Genomic DNA, 27,513 nt, shown 5'->3' with positions numbered 1-27,513 from the left:
GTTATGGTTGACAGATGAGGAAGGAATCTCAAGGAGAAACTCAACATTCCTGTTGCTTCTTTGATGCCTTTTCCTCCTTTAACATATCAAGCTCCCTGCCTAAAAGTGGACTTTTATCATTATTATTATTATTAAAAATAAACCTGTTTTGGCAGCATCAAAGGGGGACGATGGCCATACTGTCCTTAAACTATGTGGATGTGTCAGTCCTGGCAATCATGTTGGCAAACTAAGGTTCTTTCCCAGACTACATTAAGTAAGGGTGGAGGGGCGGGGTATTTAATTTCTGCTTCCCAATCATAGTGACATTTAACACTTCTGAGGAAAAAAAAAATGCCTCCAAACTGGCCTTTCAAGTAAGTGGAGTAGCTACTTTCCCAACAAAGTATCAGAAACTGTTCTATGAGCCACTTACTCCTTTATGTCTTGCACAGTCCCTATCAAAAGTCAAATACTCCTGGGAGACGTGACCCTCTTTAGTCTTCAAGAGTCAACACTTTGGGAAAGGCAGAATTATTTCAAACAGCTGAGCACAAGAAAGGCCACTAGCTTGTGTAACTGTTCATTTTCTGTTTTTCCCATTTCATTGTTAGTTCCAAGAGGTATAGGACCATGTCCAATTTTATTCATCCATCCATTTCCAGGTTTCAGGACACATAGGAGACCCTCCATAACGCCCTTGGGAAAAAAGCAGAAGAGGACAAACATGGGAAAGAAGGGAGGGAAGGGGGAGATAAAAAGCCTAATTAAATTCTCACAGAGCGTTTATCCTAATATTAACTAGTTAATGACCTCAAGATATGTATTAAGCTTTTACTATGCACGCATGGCAGGAGGGGCGTGCCCCTTCCTTGCCTTAACCTGGTGTGGTTCTTTTACTTTTTACTCCTGTATACTCGAAGAAAACAATACAAAAATCAAAGCTGGGAAAAAAGTTCCTGTATGGGGTATTTCACCGTTTTAATGCATTAAACATGATGTGCTCAAATGCCCCAGCCTTTGGGATTGAAACATTCATAATGAGAACTCCGAAGCGACCAAGATGAAATACAAACTTCAAAGAAGGCGCCCAGTTTTGTCTTGCTACTCTAGCCTAGTTCAGTGGCGCCTCAAACTTTAATGTACATGCGAATCACCTGGGAATCTTGCTGAATATTCAGATTTGGAGTCAATAGGTCTGGAGTGAAGCCTGAGATGCTGCGTTTTTAACATGCCCCCGGGTGATGCTGATGCTTCTAACCCAAGGACCACACTTTGAGTATACAAGGGACCGGAGACCATCACCTCTACGGCCAGGACGCTGAGTCCCAGCGTCCCAGATCAGTGTCCCGCAGGTCCCAGGCCTTCCGTCAGGAGGGGAGGAGCCGGGGGCGGAGCGGGAGGAGTGGCGCGGGCCCCGCGTGGGTCCTGCCAGAGATCACCTCGGCCCCTTGGAGAGGCAGCCGAGCTGCGGCGGCGCAGGAGGGGGCGGGTTCGGCGAGGGCGCGGCCTCAGAGGGGGGGGCGCACGACACGTATCCCCCGCGATCGCCCGGGCCACTCGGGAGCCTCGCAGCAACCCGGCGCCCCACTTGGCCATCCGCTCCTTGCCCGCCTCCTCTTGTCACCTCCCGTCTCATCCTTCTCGCTCCTTCCCCGCCGCATACACCGCCATCCGAGTGCCTCAGAGAGCCGGAGGTGGTGTGCGGGGCTGCAGGGCACAACTTCAAGCGGTCCTCAGCTCCGCACTAGGGGGCACGGGCAACAGCATGGACACCAAGCGCTGTTTCGCCAATCGCCTCGATGACTACCAGGGCAGCCTGCTGGCGGGCCAGTGCGAGGAGGCGGTGGCGTCCTTGGTCACCGCCACCATCCAGCGCATCCTCCAGGAGCTTCCCCCACTCGGGGCGGCGCCGAGGCCTGAGGGGCGACGGCCAGGGCTAGCGGCTGCCAGGGGGGGTTTATGGCGGCGTGGCCGGAGTGGCGTATATGCTCTACCACGTCTCGCAAAGCCCGCTTTTCGCCACGGCCCGGGAACGCTACCTGCGCTCAGCTGTGCGCCTCATGGACGCGTGCGCCCGCGCTGAGGAGTGGGGCGAACCGGACGCCGACACCCGCGCTGCCTTCCTGCTCGGGGGCGCGGGCGTGTACGCCGTGGCCACGCTCGTATACCACGCCCTGGGCCGGTCCGACTACGTGCAGCCGCTGGGCAAGTTCCGGGCTCTGTGTGCCGTCTGCGCGCCGGTCTCCTTCCTGGAGTGCGGCTCCGACGAGCTGTCTGTGGGCCGCGCGGGCTACCTGTGTGCCGCGCTGGCGCTCAAACAGAAACTCACCCAGGAGGTAAGAGGTAGCCCCGGCCGCGAGAGGGCGCTCGCCGCCTGCCCGGCCTCCCTTCCGGACTCCGTGGCTCGGGCAGCACTGTCCGCTTGCTCTCCATGTTTTTGTTACTCTTGTTGTGGTGCTAGCATTTCTTCAGTCTCTTGAGGTCTGTCTCCTGCTTTTGTCCGTCTTCTTTCCTTTTTCAGTCTCTCATTAGTTGAGATTCGGCGTCTCTGCGCTTCGTTCCTGTTTTTACTCTGAACGTGGCATCACCCCGGATGCCTGTTAGCTTTCTGGGGGATGACAGTGTGGCCCTTTCAAGTAAGATGAAAACTTCAGAAATGGAAGGGATTTCCTTTCCTTTGACTCTGCTGTCAAAAGCTGAGGCACCCTCGAATGTTAGAGTGCTAGAAACTAATGGAACTCTTCGGGGCCGATGTGGAGGTAAGTTGCTTCTGGAGCCCTGGGTCTGTAACCAAAAATAACTGCTCAGCTGTGGGTCTGATGTGTTTACTGTCTTGCTTACTATTCGGTTCAACCCATGGCTCTTATTAAATGCATATCTGATAGGAGTGTTCCCTTTAAAAATACATAAATGTAGACGGAAACGTACCCGGAAATGTACCCCATTGTAGTTGAATGTGCATTATTTCACTTAAAAATATTTGCTTAGGATGGGCAAGACCACAGCTTTCTTGACAGGGCAGCTTTTCTTGATGAATAACTTTACAGTGGCTCCTAAAAGTGAATTGGTTTTCACATACATATTTTTTCCTGGACTCACTTTGAAATCAGCATGTGGTTATTAGAAGAGAATATGCCAGTTCCTGTGGAATAGGAAAAAGAACAAAACTCTGAAGGATCATAGTGACTAGAATGGAGAGAGAGGCACTTTCATTCATAATCCACTGGAGCCAACTACTGTTCTAGGGAGGAAGTGACACATTTAACTTGGCTTTATTTAGGTGAGAAAGGCGTTTGAAGAAAAATTAAAGGTATGTAGAGTGTTTTAAAAGAATAATTAACTTAGATAACCTCTGCAGAGGCAAGTGACCAAGGACACCATTGCCTCCTCACACTGGCCCGCCAGCAGGCTGCCTTGGTAGTCATCGAAGCACTTGGCGAAGCAGCGCTTGGTGTCCATGCTGTTACCCGTGCCCCCTAGTGCGGAGCTGAGGACCGCTTTTAAAATTTTTTTTATTTATAGCAGGTGAGGTTGATTCAAGTGAGAAAAAGATTACCAAAGAATGTGCACTGTGTTAGCTGGGCAGCAAAGGTCTATGTCACAAAGTTGTCTTGAAATAGTTTGCTCTGCTTCTGAGTCACTCTTACTGCCAGCAGTTTTTCAAATGCCATTCCAGTTGTAGAAAACCTTTTAGAAGGCCACAGAGATATTTACATATCATTTGCGTTGCATTCGTGTCTGCTCCCCTCACCTTGTAGTCTGGCAGCAGGAGGTTTTCAAAAATTTTTTTCCAATTGTTTTCCTTAATCTTGCCTCTTCCCTTTTCCATGCCTTGAGGCCTTTTCTCCAGAATGGAATGGGAAGAGTGTGTGACCACTACGTCACAGAGGTGGAAGCAGACCAGAAGGACTCTGCCCAAAAACTGGTGGTTCAGGCCAATCTGCAACACTGATCCACAAAGACATTTATTAAGACCTCTCTTCTGCCCTCCTGCCAAACCAGATCTATATTTTTTGTACTAATCGAGTTGAGGTGTTTTGGCCCCTGCTCCCAGGAGATGGAACAAGCTTCAAGAATAACAACAACAACAACAAAAACAACAGCCATCTCTTAACCTGAGCAAACCAGTTAGTTCCAGTGCCAGCTGCAGCTGTGGGAATTCAAGACTTTCTGGCTTGAAAGGTGTAGGGCAGGGGCTAAGCACGCCAGGCTGGAAGCCCTTTGAGGGGAAAGTACAAGTTTTATACACCATCCCCACCCCGCAAGTCATAGCCAGCACATGGCTTTGCCCTCAGTAGGTGATCCATAAACCTTGATTAGATTGAATTGCGAATTTGTGTCATTTCTCTATAAATAATCTGTCAGTATGTCCTGGGTTTCTTCCCCTCCGATGTCATTTATATTCACATTCCTCTGGCAATTCCCTCAGTTATCGCTCTAATTTAGATCCTCCCCACATTACTGGGCACATCTTTGCCACCTAATAAGTAGTTGAATGAATGAATCACCATATATTGGGATTGGTGCAATATACTTTGAGCTAGAATCTCCCACTCAAGCCGTTCTGTCTACCTCTAAGAAACAAATATTTCAAAAGACACTTTTCATCATGTTATTTCCCTGCTCAACATACTGCAGTGGCTCCCTATTACTTTTTCTCCAGTGGCTTGTCATCTCACAGTTAAAGTTATGATTCTTAAAAATAGCTGAGAAGGCCCCACGTGATCTAGCCTCCTACACTCCTACTCTACTCTTTGCTCATTCTTCTTCAACCACACTGGCCATCTTCCTGTTTTAGTTACTTTCCTGCCTCAGTGTGTTTGTTCTTATAGTTATTTCTACTTGGAACACTCCCCCTAGATATTTATAGCTAGATCTCTGACCTTGTATAGGTATGTGTATATATATATATATATATATATATTTTTTTTTTTTTTTTTTTTTTTTTTTTGAGACGGAGTTTCACTCTTGTTGCCCAAGCTGGAGTGCAATGGCATGATCTTGGCTCACTGCAACCTCCGCCTCCCAGGTTTAAGCGATTCTCCTGCCTCAGCCTCCCAAGTAGCTGGGATCACAGGCGTGTGCCACCACGCCCAGCTAATCTTTTTTATTTTCGGTAGAGATGGGGTTTCACCATGTTGGCCAGGCTGCTCACGAACTCCTGACCTCAGGTGATCCACCCACCTCGGCCTCCCAAAGTGCTGGGATTACAGGCATGAGCCACCACACCTGATCTATATATATATATTTTTTGAGACAGGGTCTCACTCTGTCATCCAGGCTGGAGTGCAGTGGTGCAACCATGGCTCACTGTAGCCTCGACCTCCTGGGCTCAGGTGATCCTCCTACCTCAGCCTCCCAAGTAGGTGACACCACAGGCATGCGCCACCACACCCAGCTAATTTTTTGTATTTTTTGTAGAGACAGAGTTTCACCATGTTGCCTATGCTGTTCTGGAACTCCTGGGCTCAAGTGATCTGCCCACCTCAGTCTCCTAAAGTTCTGGGATGACAGTCATGAGCACTGTGCCTGGCCTTGTATAGGTCTTTACTTCCTCAATGAGGCTTTTCCTGACTACCCTATTTAAAATTGCAACCCCACCCTCAACTTATCCCCCTTTCGTGATTTGTTTTACTTAAATTGTTTATTTATGTCTTCGCTGATTAGAATGTAAGCTCCATAAGGGTAGACATTTTTGGTTTCATTGATGTTCATTGCCAAGACTGCCTGACACATTTTTAGATGCCCAGCTTTGTGTGTGTTTGCAAATATCACTCAATTTTAGTGGTGTACCATTTATCAATATTTTCCTTTACGGTGGTAGTTTTGGTGTCATGTTTAAAGAAATCCTTTCCTACTGCCAAAGTTTCAGTAAATATTTGTTAAATGAATGAATGAATGAATTGTAGTTTCTTCCAATTATTTTTCATGGCTTAAGCTCAACCAATAAAGCAGTGCTTCTTAAACTTTAATGTGCTTAGGAATCACCCGCAGATCTTGTAGAGCTGCAAGTTCCTGGGTGATCCTGATGTTGCGGGTCCATAGAGCATGCTTTGAATAGCAAGGCAATACTGTGCTGCATAGGTTTTGGCATTATACCTGCCACCTCTATTAAGGCATACTATAAGACACCATTCTATGAAGCTTGATATGTTTATTTAAAAGGTCTATAGTTTAGAATGCTGATTACTATATTCTACCTTTCACTCTAAAGACCCACAAGAGGAATTGCTCTCAGATTGTAGAGACAGTAATAGTTGTGTGACTCCTGGCAATTGAATTTTAAAAATCTTCAAAATATGTCATGTAACTGATTCTGTTTCTCACTTTGTGTTGGCTACTAGGGACTGTATGGCTAGAATTGTGGTCCATATAAGCTAGCATACAGTACCTTAGCAGATCTATATTTATGTGTAGACATTTCCCCTGGGTTTATCTAATTTGTTTCTTCCTTAGTTTACCCTTTTCTAGGTTCTTTTCTTTTTATTTGATTTTGTTGTTTGTATTTATGTTTACAAGGTTCAGATATAAGAAAAAGATGTATGTGTATGTGGCAAGAGACAGAGAATCCCTCTCTCCAGGCATGTATTTTCACTTAACTTGGCCTTCCTGGAGTAGCTCCAAGGATTTCTTAGGCAGATATCCTTAAGCAATGGGGCATTGAAGTCTCAAGAAATCATGCCATAAAAACTTATATTGGGTCCATTCGGCTTTCCACTGATTGGGGGAAATGTAGCAGACAATGGCAGAGGGATTCGGGGGAGACCTAGGATCTCAGTTAAAATAATAACTCTGCCACTGAGTGATCTTGGACAGAGTCTTGTTCTTTCCCCCAGGCTGGAGTGCAGTGCGCGCTATCTGGGCTCACTGCAAGCTCCGCCTCCCGGGTTCACGCCATTCTCCTGCCTCAGCCTCCCAAGTAGCTGGGACTACAGGCCCCTGCCACTGTGCCCGGCTAATTTTTTGCATTTTTAGTAGAGACGGGGTTTCACGGTGTTAGCCAGGATGGTCTCGATCTCCTGACCTCGTGATCCACCCGCCGCGGCCTCCCAAAGTGGGAAAAATATTTTAATATCGTTGAGCCTCAATTTCCTCACCTGTAAATTGATTAATAAGAGCTTCTTTGTTGACTTGTTCTGGTTTTCATTCATTCATTCAGTAAATGTCAGGTTTCTACACGGTGTGAGGCAACTTACTAGATTCTTGGGTTCAGTAGTGAACAAAAAATATAACTCTGTTGGTGAAGAAAAAAAATAACATCAATCATTTTAGGTAAGTGGTCTTAAGGATGTAATCAGGAACTAACTGAGGACAGGTGGGAAAGGGGAGGGCTGCTGTTTGGTAGGAAAGCTTCTCTGTGGAGGCAGCGTCCTGGCTTATCACTAGAGCATGGGAACCAAGTGGCTGCTCTAAGAACAGGCATTCCAGGAAGAGGGCAAGAGCCCCTAAGGTAGGAAATGACTTGGATATTTCAAAGAAATAGAAGGAGGCTAGCATGGCTGGAGCAGAGAGAGAGCAGGGGATAGAGAAGTTTGAAACCATGGAAGGAGACATGAGCAGGGTAAAATTAGATCCTGGAGGCCCAAGTTAGTCAAAAGTTAGGAGTCTGCATTTGTTTCGTGTTTAAAGGAGGAAAAATCTTGATCTGACTTACCTTTTAGAAAGATCGCCCTGGTTTTCTGTATTAAGAGTGGATTGAAAATATTAAGAATGATAACAAGGGGGACTGGTTGTGGGGGGTTTAAACCCCTTTTGTGCCAAGGCCTCTTCTTAGAATAATATTTTTAAATGCATAAAATAAAACACACAGAATTACAAAGGAAGTCAATTATATTGCAATGCCGTTACCAAAACATTTTTAAAATGTGTGAGCAGTAGCGTATGTGCTCCTTTATCAACACATTAAATAAGATTTTACAGCAGGCTAAAGGATGATACTTTTGAAACAGTGATGAGAGTCAATGATATTTTGAGATACCCTCCACAGCTGCAGTGTGGTACGCATATATCTGTGATTTCTGTAGGTGACAAAGTCACAAGTACAACTAGTGGTTTGTGGTTTATGTTTGTAATGAAATGCTAAATTGTTTAAGTAAGCTGGGAAACATGTAGATGTGATTTTATTTCCCCAGCCAAAGGAAACTGGTTTGGAAGTTGCTGTGATGACCAGTCCTAGATATAGTACCTAGCACAGTGCTTGGCACATAGTAGCTGCTAAATGGAATCAATGGTCGCCTTTTTCGCTACTACTAACAGAAAACCTAAGGTAATTCTGAATATCAGATAGAAAATGATACTTAATATGACGTATCTATCTTCCTGCTGTGATTTGAAAACAACAACAACAACAACAACAACAACAACAACAACAACAAATTATTGCAAAGTTGTTAATTGGGTCTTTGGCTCATTTCTAAGGCAGGTGGTTGGCAGCTGTATAAGGGGCAATGCTTTTAGCTGTAAATAACAAAATGCCCAATAAAAAGTCATCTAAATAATGAGAACATTTATTACCTCACTTAGCAAGGAGTGGAAAACTAGGCCACTCCAGGATTGTTTCAGCAACTCAGGAGAGTTATCCAAATCCAAGCTCTTTCCAGGCGTTTTCTCTGCTGTTCTCAGTGTTTGAGCTGTTTCACCTTTCAATGTTGTAAGATGGCTGCTGTAATTCATTGTTCCCCTAACTGAAGTACTAATCGTACACTAATCGTGTTCCCCTAACTGAAGTAGTGAGGGAAAGTCTGAGGCTTTTTTCCCCTGCATCTTTTTCTAATGTCATGTAGAACACTCTGTCCTAGAAGAATTTCCCTGCTGACTCATTGCCCAGCACTTGGTCATTAGTCAGTTCTAGTTTCAGGGAGGCTGGGAAGGCTAGTGTTTTTATTTTTAACCTCTATCATTGGACACAGGTTCTGATATGAAAAAAGGAAGAAGGAAATGGCTATTGGGTTGTTACCAAAGCATCTGCCCTTTGGCATCCCTTGGCAAGGTCTGTCTTGTGACCTCCTTTATCCATTCGCTTTTCCTTCCTTTGGTGTTTCTCTTCCCTTTCCCAGGTCACCTCCATGCGTCATGACACCTGTAAGGTATCTTGTTTTTGCTGTCAGCTAGCTGCCAATTAAATGAAAGCTAAGATATTAACTATTAATTAAGATTTAAACTAGTAAAGTTTGGGGAGTATATTTTATGGCAGCAACTGCATTTTTCCTAGTTTTTCTTAAAAATTATTTCTCTCATCAAAGATCTACAACAAAATGAGTCTTTAAATTGTTTATTTAAAATTTATTTTAAAAGTTAACTTTTTTCTTTTTTTAGAAGTCTATTCCATAAAATACCTATATTTTATCCACTTATACAAATTATCATATTATACATATATTATACAGCTTACTTTCTTGCTTAATGTACATTGGGCATCTTTGCATATTGTATAGAGATGTAACATTCTTTATACTCATTCCATTTAATGGTTATACTATAATTTAACCCTTATTGATGGACATTTAGGTTGACTCATTTCTTCTTTTTTGCTATCACAAATAAATAGTGCCATAAATAATATACATGCATATACATATACAGTAGTCTCCCTGTATCTGCCAGGGATGTGTTCCAAGACCCCCAGTGGATGCCTGAAACCATGGATAGTAACAAACGCTATATATACTGCTTTTTCGATTTGATACCCAAGACGCCTAGAGACTCCTACTAAGTGACGAAGGGGCAGGTGGTTTACAGAGTAAAATGCGTACATGTAATATATATGTGTGTATACACACATATATATGTCTTTCTATATTTGTATTTTTGCCTGCTTTTGCAAGTATCTATGTAGGATAAATTTTTAAAACACAATTGATGGGTCAAAGTTCACATGTATTTTTTATTTGATAGAGGATTATGAAATTGCTCTCCAAAAATGTTCCATCAATTTCTATTCTCTCCACCAGCATTTGGGAGTGCCTGTGTTCTCACTGGGTTTCTTCAGAGTTTTTAATATATGCCAAACTGATGAGCAGAAAATTAGGATGGAGGTTTCCAGGGTAGAAACTGAGTGTCCTTACTATTCCTTTCAACTTTTACCAAACAAAATGCATGTGTAGGATTTCATTCAGTCTTTGGATTTGAGCGGTCCCCATTTTTCAGGCAGGTGTGTGTTGCATACTGCCTAAGTAAACCCTGAAGTTTGGCTTGAAATGGCAGCAGGATTGGGCAAGCTGGATTTTTGTAGGCTGGGTTCAATTCCTAATTGCCTGATTACAGATCTACCAGAAAGCAGGCACGTCTATGGGCTACAGCTTAGACCCTTTGTTATCCATGACCCAGAACCCAGTGAATGATAAAATGATGTAATACGAACTGACAATGATTGATCACTTATTTCCACACACTGTTGTAGGCATTTTTCATGTATTATGCCACTTTTCAAAATGTAGCTAAGTGTAATTTTGTTAAAATTTTATTATTTGTAATTGACAATAATTGTATATATTTATGGGATACAGTGTGATGTTTTGATAGATGTGTACATTGTGGAATGAGCAAATCAGGCTAATTAATGTATCCATCACCTGGCATACTTATCATTTCTTTGTGGTGAGAACATTTAAAATCCACTTTTAGCAACTTTGAAGTATAGAATACATTATTATTAACTATAGTCACCTTGCTGTGCAGTAAATCATCGGAACTTATTCCTCCTGTGTAACTGAAACTTTGTACCCTTTTACCAACTTCTACCCTTTCCCTGCCCATCTTCCCCCAACCACCTCCATCTTCTGGCAATTACCATTCTACTCTCACCTTCTATGAGTTAGACGTTTTTAGATTCTACATATATGTCACTTAATACTACCAATAACCTTATAACATAGGCACCATTATTATCGCCATCATATCCAGTAGGGAAACTGAGGCACGGAGAGGTTGAGAAACTTGTTCCAAATCACACAGCAAGTCAGTGGCAGAGATGGGGTTCCATCTTCCCCAGGCTGGTTGCCAAATCTGTGATTTCAGTTGGTGATCCTCATATTTTAGTGTGCATACAAACCCCATGGATCTTGTTAAAAATCAGCTTTTAGCTCAGTGGGTTTGGAGTGTACCCCAGGATTCTGCATCTCTACTGAGCTTCAGGTGATGCTGCTCTTGCTGGTTTACAGAGCAAACTTGAGCACAACACTCTGAATTACAATTTTTCCCCAATGTTGTGGGGTTGCCTGTTAACAAATGTAACCGAGTCCACAAACATCATAATTTTCATCATTTTTTCTTGTACTGAAGATGACTTCTTCCATAGGTGCAAGAATACCAGCTCTCTGGTTTGTAGGTTATACTGAAGGAAAGAGTCACTTCCTGGTCCATCTCCTTGCAGGTTTAAGGAATCTGCTGACATCTATTGAATGAATGAGCAAATGCATGGATTTCTTTTTCCTAATAGATGTAATTTTTCACTGTATACAGCAAGTTTTTAGAATTCCTTTAAAGGCCCAAACAAACCACATCCCAGCAGTTTTAAATTATTTCATCATAATTCAAGAGACACTTTATTACATCATTCCCAAACAGAAAACATGAGCCTGATAATCATGATACCACTCCTATTTTAGTCATTCAATTGATTTTTACCTGCATCACATAAAGCAGTTTCTCTTCCAACTCTAAATTAATTTAAATTAAAAATGATCATTTTCTTCTTGATTTTCTAATCACAATGATTTAACAGACCTACTCAAAATAATCCAAAAAGCTTTAGATACATTTTATTTATATCTTTTCATCTGTTAATATACATTCCACTAAAACCCAAACTTATTTGTATTATATTTAAAGAGAACATAGTTCATAATTTTTATTAGAGCAAATGGAAAAATAAACATAGTAAAAATTCTTTTAAATGAACTTAATTATTTATTTTGCCAATACTTAAACTCCCAGTGCTCTATAAGGAGATTGTTTTAATGGAATTTTATTAAATGTATTGGCCTTTGAATGTGAAAATGACAGATTATATAAATTTCTTACTAACTTATCTAATTACACTTTTGCTGGTTAATTTGGTAAATGATGTTTGTCATGTGATTGGCTGCAACACAATATACAATGGATTTCCTTCAAGTGACAGGACGGTCCTGTAGTATCCCCACATGGTCATGGTCTCTAGGTAAACTGGTCCAACAGTTCATGATGTGTCCAAGTCTTTCTTTTCATGATTCAACTTTACAAGTTCATCTCTGACCACCAGTCAAGTACCATGTCTTGATTGTTTGGTTTGTCTCATAAAAAAAAGTTGTCCTCATTATACACACACACGCACACAGATATATGTATGCATGTGGATATAAGATACACACACATGCACACGTCACTAAACTCTTCCTAATTATTTTCTTTATGGTTTTAGTTACTAGGGAAACCTACCAAGATAACAGGCCCATTATTCTTGGGGTGCTAGCCACTTGAACAAACTGAATTTTCAAGAAGTATTTGATCTTTCTTTTTGCAAGATGAATAAAGGAGTGTTTTGTGTAAAATCAGATTTTCCTTTCTGAATAGCCTTAACCATTCACCAAACCAGAGAAATGAATGACTTCGGCCCGTTAATGTGTGAGTATGGCTATCTGGGTCATAAAGAAGCGGTTTTTCAGATGAGAGACAAAGTCTTACAGACTTCATTGGTGAGAACATCATCTAAATGAGAGGTGGCAAAACAAATATTGGTTATGGCATTATGTGCAGTTAGCTGTTACGGTGCCCATCTGCTGACTGCATTGCTTTGTGCGGAATGGATTCCCCATGCTCAGTGGTGTGTTGAAATCTGGTGTCTATGGCAACAAAAGCATCACCAATCTCAAAGCAAGCACTGTCGGGACCAGCTGAATCTCTGTTTACACAATGAGTTTAGGAAGAAGACACATTTCTAACAGACTTTACAGCTATCCGAGGCTAAAGAGATCCAGTGTCCAATCAGAAACAATATATTGTCCTTATGCATATATAATTAACATAATCTTGCTTTTTAAATTTTTTTTTCTTGTGAAGCAAAGAGAATTGCATATTTATTACAAATTGCAATTGTTGAAATAGGCTGGACTCTCAATGAAGACATTAAAGCATGATGGTTAAGAACAGCCTTTTCAGATTCAGGTAGTCTTGGGATTGTTGGACTCCACTGCAATATCTGGTTGACTTTAAGCAAGTTACTTAGCATCCCTGAGGCTTAATTTCTTCACCAACAAAATGCAATTCAAGCAGCACCTACCTCACAGGTGTGCTAGGAAGGGCCACTGAGAATGTGTGGTAACATGCTTGGCAGAGGATGCTCCCGGGCATAGACTACGAATTCCCTATGTCAGCCATGATTTTGAGTATTGGTGGGCTTCAGCATAGGGCGATGAGACAGTGTAACTGCATTTACACTGAGATGGAGTACTCCACCAAATGTCAGTATCTGTGATTCTTTTTTCTTGAATCTATCTGACAACTATAAACCCTCCTTCAACCTACTACTTGGTGAAGACAGTGGCTGCCAGTGTTCTGGATATTGATTCTGAGTATTGGTGTGCTTTAGCGTAGGGTGCTAAAGCACTCTACATTGACTAAATAGCATATGTATTCTTTTGGATGTTCAGCCAATCTGTCTTATATTCCCTGTGGTGGCATTCAGAGCTGCTATGTCCTGGATGGCAACAGCAAAGCTTTGAGATTTTCACACAGAGGCCTTAAATGGCTGGAGGGAAGCCCTCTGCTCTGCCATGCAGGAGATTAAGCTGAGCTGCTCAGGCAGATTATATGTCAAAGTCAATTGAGTGGGCATCACCCCTAAAACAAGAACTTGTGTGAATTACTCTGCACTTCCTCCAGGGAAAGGGCTGTTTTCTCTTTTAAAAACTGTAGGATCTTTGCAGTGTTATAAGAATTGGCTTTCCTGTCTCTCTGATTTGTGCTCCTTGGAGTAAATCACTTGATTGGCTTGAAGATGCTATAAATTGCCATGCAGGTGATGTTGGAATATTTGCTTCTTGCTCTGTTCCCCACTCCAACTCCCTATTCTGAGTGGTGGATTCAGTGAGCTATATTTTGCTCTTAGGTTCTCTTCTTTGTTTCTAGAGATAATTCGCTTACATAGCACTAATTCAGAATTTCAGAGGAATTTCAATAGTTGTGACACTGTCAAAGTGACAACTTAAAATAAGTTATCCTCAGCAAATGTTCCAGATCATGTACATATAGTGGCTTGTTTCAAAAAGGATTAATACAGTTAAGGATTCTTTCAAGTGTTTCTTCAGCTTCTGGGCTCAGAAATAATTTTTTTCATGCATTAATGCACTTCTCTATTAGTATTTGAAAGCTACGTGGCATAGACTCACTGTCAGTTTTACAAACTTAAATCTGCACTTCACTCTTTCATTCCTAGCTCCTATTTATATTCATTTATCACATAATGCTCTTTATATTAACAACTATGCTACTTTAATAATAAAGCTATAATTATGACTTTCCCCTATCCCTAATCAGGGGTGGGGGTGTCATGTATATTGATTAGCTCTGCTTATGATCTTTGATACCACACCAACTGGGTTCTAAGTCTTGGCTTTATTCTCCGTGTGGGTCTGTTATTTATTTATTTATTTTTTCTGATGCAAGTGTTTCTTACACCTGCAATACATTCAAATCCCTTGACGGCTTGTTAAAATACACATGGCTGGGCTCCACTCCCCAAGTTTCTGGAGATGGACCTGAGAATTTTCACTTTTAACAAGTTCCCAGTGATGCTGCAGCTGTTGCTGGTCTGGGGAATACATTTCGAGAATGAATTTCTTAGACTATACCCTTAACCTTGGCCAAACATCTCTGAAATGTGGGAACTAGGTGAGGGCATATGGCAGCAGTACCATAAACTTATCACCACCGGAAAATAAATCAAAGGATAAGACTTACTGTGTGACAGGCACTAAGATAAGCATATTTTCTTCATTTTACAGGTGAGAAAATTGTGACTTAGAGAGGTTTAGTAACTTGCCTATCATCACACAGCTAGTAAAGTAGTAGAACCCACATTTGTCTGACTATATAACTTCTTAATTTCTATAGATTTAAGTCAGGTAATCGGTCTGCATGTTTTTCTACTAAAGCACACACTTCCAAGAGGATCTTGGGCTTGCACCCCAAGATGTTTGGAAGAATAACCTGAACTCAACTCAACACTAGAAAGGTTCAGGAATTAGAGGTTCTAGGCATCTCTGGTGGTAGTGGGGGTGTGGGTCATGTATGAAAACAGAATTAGTTGCAAGTTTGATAAACAGTGGTTAGACTCCCAGATACTTTCCCAAATCTGAGCAACCATATGATAGTCTTAGGCCAGATTTCCCAAAAGTTGAACCTGAGATGTGGATTCATATGGAATTGTTTATTAAGGAGGTGTTCCAAGGAGAAACCAGTATGAGAATGGGGAAAGTAGGAAGCAGTGAATGGAAGGAAATGAAGCAAGAGTGGGATCTTAGGCTAAATTCCAGCCTCTGTCTCATCTTGTAGGGAAGCTCTAGAGTGTATATTACACTCTAGGCTAGAGGTACACTGTTGTACCAGTAATGAGCTCCAGCTGGTGGTGGGGGGGTATATACATTTTCAGGTACTACAGACTCTCTTGGCATGCTGCTGAAGTTGTACTTGTAGCCCAAAAGTAGGGCTCTAAAGAAGCCTGCAGGTGAGAGTTGTTAGAAGCAAAGCATATGGACATAGGGGGATGGATTCAAAGAACTGATGAAGAAGCATCTGAGAAGGTTTGATAGGGAAACCTGCAGTTCCTCCACCTGGGCCCTCCACACCTTAGTAGAAGCCCTGAGATTCACTTTTTTGACAGATTGAATTAGAGAAACTCAGCTTTGAGGCCCAAGGTACAATCAAGGGCAGAGATGTGGTACTTCACTGAAAGCAGAATGACCTGAAAGTTTACATGCTGAATTGTGGGCGCCTCCCTCCTGCACACACATTTAGTTAACCTCTTCCTGAAATCCACATCCAGAACATTGGCAGCCACTGCCTCCAACAAGCAGTTGGTTGAAGGAGGATATATGGTTGTCAGATACATTCAAGAAAAAGAACGACAGATACTGACATTTGGAGGAGTACTCCATCCCAGTGTAAATGCAGGTACACTGTCTCATCGCCCTCTGCTGAAAGCCCATCAACTAGCTAGCCCTTTCCCATACCCAGAATTGCCAGTGAGCTTTTTAGGGTGAAACTGTTAAATAGGAACTGTCATTCAAAAGACATTTGAGGAACGTGTCTGATTTAAAAGGCAGTGATGGTAACAAAATATACAAATAGGAAAGCCAATCTTGGAGGAAACAGATGATACTACATAAGAAAATTTCCCAAATGCCCAAATCTATAATTAATATTGTCAGAGAGGAAAGTAATCACATGTCTGAAATGAAAGCAGGATATTATTGAAAGGAATATTGAGAGAACAGAAAAGAACTCTTAGAAATTAAAAAATATGATAGCAGAAATTAAAATAATTAAATGCAAAAATGAGAATATTAAGTTGAATAAATGTCTCTGAAAGTTCAACCAAAAGACAATGAGATTGATAATAAGAGAAAAGATTAGAGAAGTCCAACCTCTGTCTAGTAGTCGGTCCCAATTAAAAGAGAGCAAAGTGAAAGAGGAAAATTATGAAAAAAAGCAAGAATATTTTTTATAAGTGAAATACATGAGTTGCCAGATTTAAGAGACCCACCAGCATATTCAATGGAAAAACAATAAAGAAGAGATCCTAAAAACTTCCAAAAAGAAAAAAAAAAAAACAAAAACCTGGTTCCATACAAGGATTAGCACTGGACTTTTCATAGCAACTTAGAAATTTAAAAGACAATGAAGCAAGGTCTCCAAAATTCATAGAGAAAATTCTTAACTAGAATTCCATAGCAGCCAAAGTTATCAATCAAAGTGTGAAAGTAGAAAACATATCTTTAGATATGCAGGGTCTCCAAAAAGATACCCTTTTTGTAGTTTGTCAAAAAGAGGGAATGAACCAAAACATTGGAAAATATGGGATCACAAAACCTGAGGCCCCAATACCAGTGGGGCCACAGGGAACTTCCAGGGTGGTGGTAAAAGGACAGTCCAGGATCACAGCTGGGTATTAATACCAAGGGGAGAAAAAGGAGACAAAAGTAGGACTAATTGTACATGATATTGCTCAATGAATATTGATTTAGTCAAATAATGTGATACTATTATTTTGGGTAGGTAAGAAAGGAGAAGTATGTATGGAGAGATCATAAAAAAGCTAAAGTTTCATCTTCCATGTTAGCAGATTAACAGATAATGCCTAAATGAACAAATAAAGAAATAGTTGTATAAGGATGTCATTTTTAAAATATGGAGATAAGTTGCTAGAAAAATACACAGATAAAAGTGTTTTAATTTTTTGCCTCAAAGGAGTTGATACACGGGTGGGAATAGGTGGGGGTAGGAGCCTGCTATTATTTTGAAGAGCTCTTGACTTTTAAAGCAATGCACATGTATTTCTTTGAGAAATATAAACATCAAGAAAATAAATGAGGACACCTTAACTGACTTTACCCGTGCTTTTTGGCTTTTATCCACACTCTGTTTTGTTCTTCACATTTACCCTCTTCAATGATTAAACAGCGTTCTTAGAGAACATTTATGGAATGCCATCTAATAACAGAAATGATGTGGTCATTTATAGATAAATTTTGTCAACAAACATTTCCTCATCAAAGATATAGCTTGATATATCCGTTATATTCTTATAAGCCATACTAAATTAAGATTTAATGATGATGTTTTATTAGTAGAAGAAAGAGTTGAATAGCTCTGTGTTGATTCAAATCTTCATATGGTTTAATGTACACAGTTGTGCCTTCCCTAGTAAAGTATTGAGTTAGAAATGAGGATTGGAACTACATTAAACTTCTACCTAGGGAAAAGGGGTACGGGGATAGGGCCCAGTTAAAATAATTAAAAGTGAAAAGATAGATGATTCGAATACAATAAAGACTGGTTGAACCATTTACCTAAAGCAGAGCAAGAACAACAGTTTTTCATGGCAGTGGCTCTAAGATGCTCCAAGATCCTAAAATGCTTCCAAGTCATTGCAACCAAGAGAAACTAATAATTATATAGACCATTAAGTTGCTAAGTGCATTTTACATAAGCTGTCCTATTTAATTCTTGCAATATCTCTTCAAGTTGGATATTATTACCACATTCATTTTCAGAATAGAAAATAGAAAACATTGCAGAGAGGTTAAGTAGCTTTCCAAAGGTTATATGGTTAAGAAGTAGGATAATGATAACATTTGTTGCCCAAGCAGGATACTTTTGACAGGCACCAACCAGTGGGGAATCTAACAACAGATACAACCCAAGATTTACCTGTGGGACTTATGGCCCCCAATTAATAAGACATTGAGCCTCGTCCAGAACTCAAGTTGTTTTCCAAAGTTGTGAACTTTCTGCTGTCTTGGGCTGGTGGTACTAATAGTGTTAAACAAAATTCCCCATTACCTAATTATACCTATAAATGTTGACTGAATGGCAATTGTTTTTGTTTGTTGAGGGAACTTTCATGGGAGTGGGCAGAGCTTCTAAACCAGTCTTAGGGATTCAGGACTGAATTAGTTGCTTACTCTCACCCTAGACTCACCAAAGTAGCTTGAAAATTTGTAGAGAGAAGGTGTCTGGGAGGCATTCAGGTACAGGTAAGAAGTCCTGAATAGAACATATTGAAAGGACTGGTAGTGCGATGCTGGAGACAAGCATGGATGGTTAAGTACGTGGAGTGAAATTAGATGGCAAGTTGTGAAATAAACCACAAAGCAAAAAGTTTCTAACAAATTTGTTCCCTGAGTTTCTTCTGCTATTTTTCTCACAAGCCGTTTTTATAATTTTCTTGCTCCCTTTTCCCTGGCATTTCTGGCTGCCCTTTTGGGTGTATTGCTCACTGCACGTACAGAATCACTTTTGTTTTCGTCTTACATGTTTCCTAGGGAGCCTTTAAATGAGGCAACTCCAAACTCTTAATTGCCACTGCCTTTTTACTACTACAGAGCAGAATGACAGGCACCTTCCTGGCAAACAATATGCTCAATACATATTTGCAGAAGGAAGGAAGGAATACAGATGACATGTTTTTAATTTTATGAAACCAAATAACCCCCTTTGAGGCTCAAGTATAAAAATCTAAAGAAAGGACAACCTACATTTTAAAACTAGCTCTTTACATGCTTCTGCTTAAATGTGTTTTCACTTTTATGGATCTGACAGCAGAGCCACTTAGGATTAAGTATTTGATGGACAGGATACTTGGTTGGTCATTAATATTGTCCTATTTTCACTCACAATCTGCCTTTTGACAGCCAAAAGATGGTAAAATTCTACCACTTGTACATTATAAAATGGGAAGTATGCCTGGCTTGTGACAGTTAAGAAAATAGAAAAAAATATTTATACAGCATTTTATATTTCCCCGTGGTCTTTAGCTCTTTGTGTATTCTAGTTACTGTGTGCTATTATTTTCTTTCAGATAGAAGAACCCTTAGATTTTTTTACAAGGCAAGATTTTTAGCAATGATTTCTAACAGCCTTCATTTATTGGGGAATGTCATTATTTTGCCTTCACTTTTAAATGATAGTTTTGCTTATACAATATTCTTGGTTGATAAACTTTTCCCCCCTTTCAGCACTTTGAATATCCCAACTGCTTTCTGGCCTCCATTGTTTCAGATGAGAAGTTGGTTTATGTTCTTAATGTGGTTCCCTTCTGTGTTGAATCATGTCTTTTTCAAAAATTCAACTATGGCATGTCTAGGGATAGATCTGTGTGTATATGTGTGGTGTTTTTTGTTTTTTTTTGTTTTTTGGACAGAGTCTTGCTCTGTCGCCTAGGCTGGAGTGCAGTGGCATGATCTGGGCTCACTGCAACCTCTGGCTCCCGGGTTTAAGCGATTCTCGTGCCTCAGGCTCCCGAATAGCTGGGATTATAGGTGCCCGCCACTACGCCCGGCTAATTTTTGTATTTTTAGTAGAGACGGGGTTTTGCCATGTTGGCCAGGCTGGTTTCAAACTCCTGACCTCAGGTGATCTGCCTTCCTCGGCCTCCCAAAGTGCTGGGATTACAGGCATGAGCCACCATGCCCAGCCATATCTGTGTGTTTTTGAAAATGGGATTTGGTTGATCAGGTTAGGTGAGACTGTTTTTCATTAAATTTGGGAGGTTTTCACACATTGTTTCTTCAAAAACCTTTTCTTCCCTTCTTTCTCACTCCTCTCATTCTAGGACTCCAATTATTCATATATTGGTTGGTGCGCTTGATGTATTCCACTGGTCTGTGAGTCTCCATTCAGTTTTCTCTAGAGATTTACCTTCGACTTCATGGATTCTTTCTTTGCTAGTTCCAATCTGCTTTTAAGCCTCTCTAGTGAAATTTTTCCATTTTAGTTATTGTACTTTTGTACTCCAGAATTTTTTCATTTTCTGTATCTTTATTCTCTATTTGACAACTCATTGTCTTAGTACTTTTCATTTAATCTTTAAATATGTTTCCTTAGTTTTGAATATATGTATAAAAGTTGGTTTGACATTTTTGTCTTCTAAGTCTAATATCTCAGCTCCTTCAGGGATAGTTTTCATTTAATGCTTTATTTCCTGTGTACAAGTCAGTTTCTTCATGTCTTATAATTGTTTTTTAGAAGTGGACATTTTTGGTACTGTATTATAGCAGCTACAGTTTCTGCCCAGATTCATTCTGTAGGGTCTGTCTCTCTTCTAGTGTGTAGCTACTAATGTTTCTACTCATTTTGTTTAAGTCTTATTTTTTTATTTTTAAACCTGGATACCTAGAGGTTTCCCTTCTGTCAGTACAGTATCCCACCCTTATGACTACATCTAACCTTAATTACCTCCATAAAGGCCCTATCTCCAAATATAGTCACATTCAAAGTTCAGGAAGTTTACAAATCTGCCTTGGCTTTTACTTTCTGGATACACAAGGCTTCACATGTAGCCAGGGACACCTTGCTAGCTAGGGCAATCTCTGGACTTTCCTGAGTGAATATAGCCTTTCATAACAGTTGGGATATATGGGAGCTTCTTAAAGTTCACTATGGCTGTCTTATTGCTGGATCTCTCTGTTAAATTTACAGCTGACTTTCTTATCTGTAGCTCACCCCAACTCATATTGCAACCCCAATTTAGCTGTGATGTTGATCTTCCTCAATTGTTTGCCACTAAAACAGTTATTGTTTTCAACAACACCCCTCAGCATAGATTTTTCTGCACTTTAAAATCAGCCCTCTCCATCATCTAGTCTCATAGCCTGCTGCTATACCACAGTAGAAGTGCTACACCACAGAGCTAGGGGTAGGGAGACAGGATGGCAGGAGCTCAGGCTAATAATGCCACAAATTCACTGTATTTCTGGAATAAACACTTTCAATTTGTTGTATGCCTTTTGTCATTTTCCAGAGTACTGAATTTTTTTTGACAATTTTATCCAGTTTATCATTGTTTTTTGCAAAGATAATTCACTGACCTCTTCACTCAGCCATGCTTGAAGTTTGTTTTTAGATGGCTATGCTTATGAAGTGTGGAAGGATGGAAACATTCATTGTGGGCCTACTATTGTTGTTATTGTGTGTCATCTAGCTGATTCCAATTTGGATACTTAAAAAAATACTAGGTTAAAAATCTGTTTTCTATTATATGAAATATACATAATTAAGTAAAGTTTAAAATCATTGATTAGACATTTATTCTTAAAAAAGCACTTCTACTTTTCATTTATTTCAAGATGTTCTCTGGAAAATGAATACTTTAAAAACTCCTTTGGAAAATACAAATTTAAAAAAATCTTGCACTAATGTGACTTTTCATATGTTAGAAATTTATAAGATTAAGAAATGTTATAGGCCTTTTATATTAACGGGGATTTAATTCCGGTGGCATTTTATTTATGTATACAAACAAAGAAGATTTCTTTTTAGATATATGTAATTGAAGTACATTTTATATTTACTTGTATAGAAAAGTAAAAATAATTCTCCATGAGCACATATATAGCTATTGCCTTATTTACTGCACAGAGTATCATGGGTATAAATTTTGATTATCTATGTGGCAATATCTCCATACATCACAGAGAAGAATTTTCTTTTTCTGAGGGGCAGTGGAATAGGGTTGTATGTGTTAAAATGTCACTATACATAATTAAAGTTTATTTAAAACAAAATTATTATTTCTTTTTTGGAATGGGTTTGGCCAAATGTATCTTAACTCCTCAATGTTGTTTTGTCACCTATCTTTTCATACAAGTAATGGTTCTCTGGGTTTATATTATACAGTTCAATAGAAGTTTTATTTATTTTCAGGAAGCAGGACAAAGACATTGTCTAGAGGCTGGGTTTTGATTTGGTTGCTTCTGTCCAACAGCAGAATGCCTTGGGGTATCTACTTATACTAATGAGCATAAATAGTGCTATCATAAACACCCTTGGTTTGCAGGAATGTGCTAATGTCTGAATATAACACAGTTAATTACGTCACTGTCCCTGCCCAGGGGAACTGCTACTGAAAGGAGGTACTCACATGATGAGGAAGATAGCAGATGCAGTGGTTTGGAATTAAGTGTTACTCCATTGCTGTCTCCAAGAAAGAGGTGTAGGATGCTGGCTGTTTTCTAGAGAGCACCTAGCAGTTTTCATCTGGTATATTAAGTTACCATGTGGGTTTAAAAAAAAAAGTTACTCTCGGCCGGGCGTGGTGGCTCACACCTGTAATACCAGCACTTCGGGAGGCCAAGGCGGATGGATCATTTGAGGTCAGGAGTTTGAGACCAGCCTGGCCAACATGGTGAAACCCCCTCTCTACTAAAAATACAAAAAATTAGCTGGGCATGGTGGCACACACCTGTAATTCCAGCTGCTCGGGAGGCCGAGGCAGGAGAATCGTGTGAACCCAGGAAGCGGAGGTTGCAGTGAGCCGAGATCATGCCACTGCATTCCAACCTGGGTGACAGAGTGAGACTCTATGTCAAAAAAAAAAAAAAATTACTCTGTTGGACAGGTGCAGTGGCTCACACCTATTATAATCTCAGCACTTTGGGAGGCTGAGATGGGCAGATCGCTTGAGCCCAGGAGTTCAAAACCATCCTGAGCAACATGGCAAAACCCAGTCTCTACAAAAAAATATAAAAATTAGTCAGGTGTGGTGGTGGTGCACAACTGTGGTCCCAGCTACTCGGGAGGCTGAGATGGGAGGCTTACCTGAACCCGGGAGGTCAAGGTTGCAGTGAGACATAATCACCACTGCACTCCAGCCTGAGTGACTAAGTGAGATACTGTCTCAATAAAAAAATTATTTTTTTGCTTATAATTATATATCTTTTTAGTTTTCCTCACAGGAAAAAAGCCAATTCAGTATTAAAATGCTAGCCAAGATTGAGGGCGAGTACACAGAAGTCGTCTGCACATTCAAAGAAGCAAGACAAGCTTTTGAAAATAACAAAAAAGTAAGTATATTGGGAATTAAAAGAAAAATTCACACAGATTTGCCTACCTTTTTGGCGTATATTTGAAATCTGCATCCCTGAATTACGTACACAGCTAGCAATTAAAAATTACCCTGTGGTTCCCGGCGCTGCTCGGCCCAGGGCAGGGACCCCGCCACGGCCTGGACCGCCCGGCCCGGCCCCCGCACCGCGCCCTCTACGCGCCCCCACCCACGCGGCCGGATCGGGTAGCCAGGTGCGGGCGGGCAGGGGATGCCGCGGGAGCCGCGGGCGGGGGCCTGGGGCGCGGGCGGGACCCCTGGCCACCCTATGCGGTGCCCCGGCCGCTTGTAGGCGCCGCGCGGCCCCGACCCGCGCTTTCCCGCGCCCAGCGCGCCCCTGTGCCTCGGGGACCCCGCGCGCTCGGCGCTGGTGGGGGCTCCCCAGGTAATCGTGGGGCGGGGGTCCCGGGCCCGGCCCTCCCGGTCGACAGCAGCGCCCGCGGCCCGCGGCGGAGGTGGGGCCGGGGCCAGGGTCGGCTGGAGCGCGCAGGGCGGGGGAGGGGAGGCCGCCCCACGGCGGCCCGCGGGGACCCGGTTCCGGCGCGCGCGGGAGGCGCCTAGTGCGGAGGCGGCCCGAGGCCTAGTGACAGGCGCGCGGCGAGGACCCCGGAAGCCCACCTGTCAGAGTTACCGGTCTGCCGGGCGGGCGCCGCCAGTGTCCGGGGTGGACGCCGCGAGCCTGCACGTTGCGCCAGGACCCCGGGGCTGCGCCCAGAAAAATCATTTTTCTTCTCTGGGAAGGTGAACATTTGTAGCATTGATTTTCCGGATCTGGTAACATGGCAAAAGATGCCGGTCTAATTGAAGCCAACGGAGAACTCAAGGTCTTCATAGACCAGAACCTTAGTTCCGGAAAAGGCGTGGTGTCCCTCGTGGCCGTTCACCCCTCCACCGTCAACCCGCTCGGGAAACAGCTCTTGCCAAAAACCTTTGGACAGTCCAATGTCAGCATTGCCCAGCAAGTGGTGATTGGTATGCCTCAGAGACCTGCAGCGTCAAACACCCTGGTGGTAGGAAGCTCACACACCCCCAGCACTCACTTTGCCTCTCAGAACCAGCCTTCTGACTCCTCACCTCGGTCTGCAGGGAAGCGCAACAGGAAAGGAGAGAATTGCAAGGGCCTGCGGCATTTCTCCATGAAGGTCTGCGAGAAGGTGCAGAGGAAAGGGACCACTTCCTACAACGAAGTGGCGGACGAGCTGGTAGCAGAGTTCAGTGCTGCCGACAACCACATCTTACCAAACGAGTCAGCTTATGACCAGAAGAACATAAGACGGCGCGTCTATGATGCCTTAAACGTGCTGATGGCCATGAACATCATCTCCAAGGAGAAGAAGGAGATTAAGTGGATTGGTCTGCCCACCAACTCGGCTCAAGAATGTCAGAACTTAGAGGTGGAAAGACAGAGGAGACTTGAAAGAATAAAACAGAAACAGTCTCAACTTCGAGAACTTATTCTACAGCAAATTGCCTTCAAGAACCTGGTGCAGAGAAACCGGCACGCAGAGCAGCAGGCCAGCCGGCCGCCACCACCCAACTCGGTCATCCACCTGCCCTTCATCGTCGTCAACACCAGCAAGAAGACCGTCATCGACTGCAGCATCTCCAACGACAAACTCGAGTATCTGTTTAATTTTGACAACACATTTGAAATCCAAGGTGACATAGAAGTGCTGAAGCAGATGGGCATGGCTTGCTGGCTGGAGTCCGGGAGCTGCTCTGCTGAAGACCTTAAAATGGCCAGAAGTCTAGTCCCAAAGGCGCTGGAGCCGTATGTGACAGAAATGGCTCAGGGAACTGTTGGAGGCGTGTTCGTCACGGCGGCAGTTTCCACGTCTAAAGGCACGAGGTTCTCTGCCAGTGACCTGACCAACGGTGCAGATGGGATGCTGGCCACAAGCTCCAAGAGGTCTCAGTACAGCGGCTCCAGGGTGGAGACCCCGGTGTCCTACGTCGGGGAGGACGACGAGGAGGATGATGACTTCAACGAGAATGACAAGGACGACTGACGTCCTCCCCACTTCAAATTCAGCTTCAGGAAAACATTTAGGGAAAAGAAACTTTTTTTTTTAATGTGGGTTTTCTGTTTCCTTTTGTCCTACTCCCAAGAAGATATTGGTAAGCTATTTAATTTAGATATGCACCTCTGATAAGCAAGGATTGTTTCCTGTAGGATTAGGACGTGCTGTGGATGTGTGTTTTGATACCAGTGTGCTGATGCAGAGCGTTTATTTACTTTTTAGTGTTTTGTGCTTTCATTTTTTATTTTTCTTTTAAGTGCAGAGTTCATTTTTGCCCCTGAACAGTTTTTGCTGAGTTTGCTGAAGAAATTGTATTTCATCCACATGCATGAAAATAAAACGCCCTCTTGTTGTGGATGGTGAGCACCTGATGCCGTTTATTTGCCGTGAGTTTGGACGGCGCCCCCACTGGCAGATAGCGAGACTCTGTGGAGTTTTCCATTTGTTCAGTGGTACGGTGTCCAGAGCCCCAAGCAAACAGCAGAATTCGACATTTTAAACAATAAACACCATCAACCTTATTAACTTTATTTTCTCTTAAATTATATTGACTGTCGTGATTCCATCAAGTTTATACACTCTTTTCTCTCCCTATTTTACAGCAACAAATTGCAAAGTGCTTTTGTTTGTTTGTTTTTGTTTGGTTAAAGCTTACTGCCACGCTGGTGTGGCTATGGAGACTGTTTGGAAGGCTTGGAATGGTTTATTGCTTATGGTAAAATTTGCCTGATTTCTTACAGGCAGCGTTTGGAAACCTTTTATTATATAGTTGTTTACATACTTATCAGTCTATCATTTAAAGACATATACTGAAACAAATGTATTTGTTTCATAAGCATCTTCCTGTAATCTATTATAAAATTGAAATTAAATATAAAGAATGTTTTAACAATTTTTTAACTCAAAATTTGTCAATCATTTTTAATAGTTCTTTTTTTTTAATAAAAAGAACAAGGAATTTAAGGACAGGCAGTAGTCTCTTTTAAAATTTATTCACAAAACCCATTAACTGCACAGTTGCTATTAGCTGCCTGTTCTAAAGCGAAAGTCTTTTTATTGAAACACAAATAAACTTTTCTGTAATATTTTATGGAATATAAAGAGACTTTAATTGTTTGACTTGTTTAACTTGGCACTGTTAGTTTTTATTAATAAAATACGCATGGGCATTTTAAACAAAAACAAACAAACAAAAATTACCCTGTTAGGAACTCTGAAATATGCTTTTAACTAATAATATTATGTTGGTTGGAGAGCTAGGTTCACTTTCCTGTGTGCTGGACTGTCTTTGAGAGCCCCATTTCCATAGGACGCTGCTGAGCTAGGATTTATCTCCTTGGCCAGGGGGAAGGATTTGATTCACACAGTTTTGTTCTAGAAGGTTATAGATAACATCATTGCTTTGCCTAATGAGAGACAAAGTATGGAGGAAGTTAATAGATGCTGATAGTATTTTAAAAGGTTTTACTTCTCATACAAAAGAAAAGACATATCTGGACTTCCCTTCCCACTCTGAGAGAATACTCTTCTTCACCATTTTTTTTTTTTTTTTTTTTTTTGAGACAAAGTCTCGCTCTTGTCCTGCAGGCTGGAGTGCGATGGCATGATCTTGGCTCGCTGCAACCTCCGCCTCCCGGGTTCAAGTGATTCTCCTGCCTCAGCCTCCCGAGTAGCTGGGATTACAGGCACCTGCCACCACGCCTGGCTAATTTTTGTATTTTTAGTAGAGACAGGGTTTCACCATGTTGGCCAGGCTGGTCCTGAACTCCTGTCCTCAGGTGATCCACATGCCTTGGCCTCCCAAAGTGTTGGGATTACAGGCATGAGCCACTGCACCCGGCTCACCATTCTTTACTCTAGACTACATGCTATTCAAAGAGAGCATGGATAGGAAAGCACAAGGTGGGGGTGAAAATTCCATAGAACTGC

General features: G+C 41.8%; 2 pseudogenes; both read left to right on the top strand.

Annotated features, from left to right (window-relative positions):
* The first annotated feature begins 1,442 nt into the window (after nucleotides 1-1,442).
* On the top strand, nucleotides 1,443-23,700 carry LOC100610310 (lanC-like protein 3; annotated as a pseudogene).
* Nucleotides 24,343-26,476, top strand: LOC465967 (transcription factor Dp-1 pseudogene; annotated as a pseudogene).

This window comes from Pan troglodytes, chromosome X, assembly GCF_028858775.2.
Source record: "Pan troglodytes isolate AG18354 chromosome X, NHGRI_mPanTro3-v2.0_pri, whole genome shotgun sequence".
NCBI lineage: Eukaryota > Metazoa > Chordata > Mammalia > Primates > Hominidae > Pan > Pan troglodytes.
The sequence above is the reverse complement of the archived record's forward strand: the minus strand, read 5'-3'. Positions and strand labels throughout refer to the sequence as shown.